The sequence below is a fragment of the Trichechus manatus genome, unplaced genomic scaffold (assembly GCF_000243295.1).
Source record: "Trichechus manatus latirostris isolate Lorelei unplaced genomic scaffold, TriManLat1.0 scaffold00150, whole genome shotgun sequence".
NCBI classification, from domain to species: domain Eukaryota; kingdom Metazoa; phylum Chordata; class Mammalia; order Sirenia; family Trichechidae; genus Trichechus; species Trichechus manatus.
In genome coordinates, this window is record NW_004444086.1 from 5005028 (window position 1) to 5008995 (window position 3968).

Below are 3968 nucleotides of genomic sequence, written 5' to 3' on the forward strand. Positions count from 1 at the left end.
TTTTTTTTTTATAAGTGGCAACATTAACTCTCTCCTGGCCCAGGAACATTTTTATGGCTTTTTTGTTTTGTTTCGTTTTTAATTGTGCTTTAGGTGAAAGTTTACAACTCAAGTTAATTTCGCATTCAAAAATTTATACACATTTTTTTGTGACATTGGTTGTGATTCCCACAATGTGACAGCACTCTCCCTTCTTCCATCCTGAGCTCCCTGTGTCCATTTGTCCAGTTCCTGTCACTTCCTGCCTTCTCATCCTGCTTTTGGACAGGAGCTGCCTGTTTGGTCCCTATATTTGATTGAGCTAAGAAGCACGTTCCTCACGTGTATTATTTTTTGTTTTATAGGCCTGTCTAATCTTTGTCTGAAGAATGGGCTTTGGGAATGATTTCAGTTCTGGGTTAACAGAGTGTCCAGGGGCCATAGTTTCAGAAGTTCCTCCAGTCTCTGCGAGACCATTAAGTCTTGTCTTTTTACGTGAATTTGAATTCTGTTCTATATGTTTCATCTGCTCTGTCTGGGACCGTATGTTGTGTTTGCTTTCAGGGCGGTCATTGGCGGTAGCTGGGAACCATCTAGTTCTTCTACTCTCAGGCTGGTGGAGTCTCTGGTTCATTTGGTCCCTTAGTCCTTTGGGCTAGTATTTTCCTTGAGTCTTTGGTTTTTTTTGTTTTTCTTCTACTTTTTTGTTTTTTGATGTTGAGGTTTGGAAATCTGGTAAAGTCAGCTAACAGACCCATCAGAAACAGATGAATGTCTCAGTCGAGGGCATGCACGTGAACAATTTAATATTTCTACAGGTGAATCATAAAGAGCACATTAACTCTTCTGTTTCCAGTAAGATGGAGTAGGTGCAGTTTTGCCTATTCCTCCTGCTAGTACAACCAAAAACCCTGGACAATGTGAGGATAACTGCTTCAATGAACAATGGCCTCCTTCTTTGCTATGAGACCATAAGAACTGAATGGTGCCCAGCTACCATTACTGAACATTTTGATCAAAGATTCTACAAAAAAAACCTGATCAAAACGGGGGAAATGCAGAACAGATTTTAAAAGTCTCATGGAATCCAGAACTTCTGGAGCTATGGAGGCTGGATGAATCCCCAAAACTACTGTTCTGAGATAAACTTTAAATCTTAACCAAAATATTCTCTGAAGTCTTCTTAAAACCCAAAAATAGTTTAGCTTAACTAGTAAAGAGTGTCTGCCTTGAGCATTGTGCTCTTTTAAGAACCATCTTTATGGGATCAAATTGACAACAGTAACTCAGAAGATTAGATAGGAAACTTAGGGAGTAGTACGTTTATGTTAATGGGGGAGGGACAAATCAGAAAAGGAGGGTGAGAATGTTTGCACAACTTAAGGAATGCAACCAATAGCCCTGAATTATACATTTAGAAATTGTTGAACTGGTATTTATTCTGCTGTATATATTCTCAACAAAATGAAATAAATTACACACACACACACACACACACCCTGGGAATCATATATGAAAAATCATAAGAAGACTCTGAAAGGTGGAGAGGTAGAGAGAAGGCAGAAGACTGGCTTGAAACGTTGAGATCAAAAAAATGAGTTCCCTAGAATTTTTTTTTTTTTTTTGCTTCACATATCCAAAACTAGGAGCTTAAGAAGCCAGAGACCCAGGAATGCCAGTAGTCACAGACAAGAAAAGACTCAAAGAAAGCCTGTCCTCTATAGCCAAAGGAACAAGAAAGAGGCAGCCTAGCAAGACAGAAAACATTTAGAAAATAACTACTCTACTGCAACCAAACACCACAGGAAAAACTGCGGTCCACCCCCACCTCTGCCAGCAAAGACAAAATGGGAGCCTAGACTTCCGCCCTTGTCAGCCTGTAACTAAGGGCTCCAAACCCTCTGATGGGTGATGTCCAAGAAGGCCAAGTAGGGATCTGAAACTTTCATCCCTGCAAGACAGTAACAAGTACCCCTGTGCCAAGCAGTTTTATGGAGACTACGTGGGGTGCCTGAACTCCCAACCCCATCTGGCAGTCATGAAGTATCTCCCTTCCTCCCCAGTAGGGTGGTGTCAGAAGAGGCCACATAGGGAGTAGTAACTTGGTACTCCCACATCTCCAAAACAGGGAAGTGTCAATGGAAGCCTAGTGGGGAACAAAACTCACCTCCACCAGGCAGTAACAAGGAGCACTCTCTCCTCTCCAGTATCAATGGAAGCTCAGTGGGGGAATCCAGGAGAAGAGTAGATGGACAAAAAGAGAAGCAATGTTTCTATACTTCATTCACTCACTCACGCTGGTAAAATGACAACATCAGTAAGCTGTAATAAGTGTGTGCGTGTATAATCTATTAAAATATATATACTAGAAATGCTATTAAAAATATAAGAAGCCCTGGTGATGCAGTGGTTAAGAACTTGGCTGCTAACTGAAAGGTGGTCAATTTGAACCCACCAGCCGTTCCATGGGAGAAAGATGTGGCAGTCTACTTCTGTAAAGATTACAGCCTTGGAAACCCTATAGGGCAGTTTTACTTTGTCCTATAGGATTGCTATAGGGTCACTCTGAGTTGAAATTGACCCTATGACAATGGGTATTAAAAATATACACTCTAAAGTACTATAGATAAAGTGTAATTCTAAAAAATTTTGAAGTAACTCACAGGAAGGCAGGAAAAAGAAATAAAACACAGAACAAACAGAAAACAAAAAATAAAATGGTAGACTTAAGCCCTAACAAATCAGTAATTACATTAAATATAAATGGCTAAGTACATCAATTAAAAGACAGATATTGTTAGAGTAGATTTAAAAACTTGACCCAATTATTTTTTGTCAGTAAGAAACTCACTTCAAATGTAATGATATAGGCAGGTTAAATGTAAAAGGATAGAAAAAGGATATATCACATCAACATTAATCAAAGGACACTGGGAGTGACTATATTAGCATTAAATAAAGTAGACTTCAGAGCACAAAAAATTTACCAGAGTCAGAGAAAAACATTATATGATAAAAGGGACAATCCACCAAGACGACATAGCAATCCTAAATGTGTATGTGTGAAAAAAAAGAGCTGCTAAATATGCGAAACAGAAATTGATAGAACCGAAAGGAGAAATAGGCAAATTTGCAATTATAGTTGGAGACTTAAACACCCATCTCTCAAAAATTGATAGAACAGTTAGGCATAAAATCATTAAGGATATAGAAAAACTCAAAACACCACAATCATGAGATAGAATCAATATTTATAGAACCTGTAAAAAAAAAAACCCATTGCTGTCAAGTAGATTCCAACTCATAGTGACCCTTTAGAACAGAGTAGAACTGCCCCATAGGGTTTCCAAGGACCAGCTGGTGGCTTTGAACTGCTGACCTTTGGTTAGCAGCCGAACTCTTAACCACTGTGCCAATCACCCCAAAACAGCAGAATATTCATTTTTTTCAAGTGCCCATGGAACATATATTCCATATATTCTGGACTGTAAAACAAACCTCAACTTATTTAAAACAACTGAAATCATACAGAGTATATTATCTGACCATAGCAGAATCAAACTAGAAATCAATAAAAATAATAACAGGAAGAATCCTCAAATGCCTGAAAACTAAGCAAAACACTTTTAAATAATCAATAGGTCAGACAGAAAGTCTCATGAGGAATTAAAAGATACATTAAATTGAAAGAAAATAGAAAAACAACATATAAAAATTTGTGGGGCACAGCTAAAGCAATGGTGAGAGGGAAATTCATAGCACTAACTGCATACATTAGAAAAGAGGCAAGGTCTTTGATTAATATAAGCTCCCACCTCAGGAACCTAGGAAAAGAAGAGAAAAATAAACCCAAAGGATGCAGAAGAAAGAAAATAATAAGAATGAAAGTCAATAAAATCAAAAACAGAAAAATAGAGAAAATCAATGAAACAAAGCTGTTTCTTTGAAAAGATTAATAAAATCTACAAACTTTTAGAATACTGACAAAG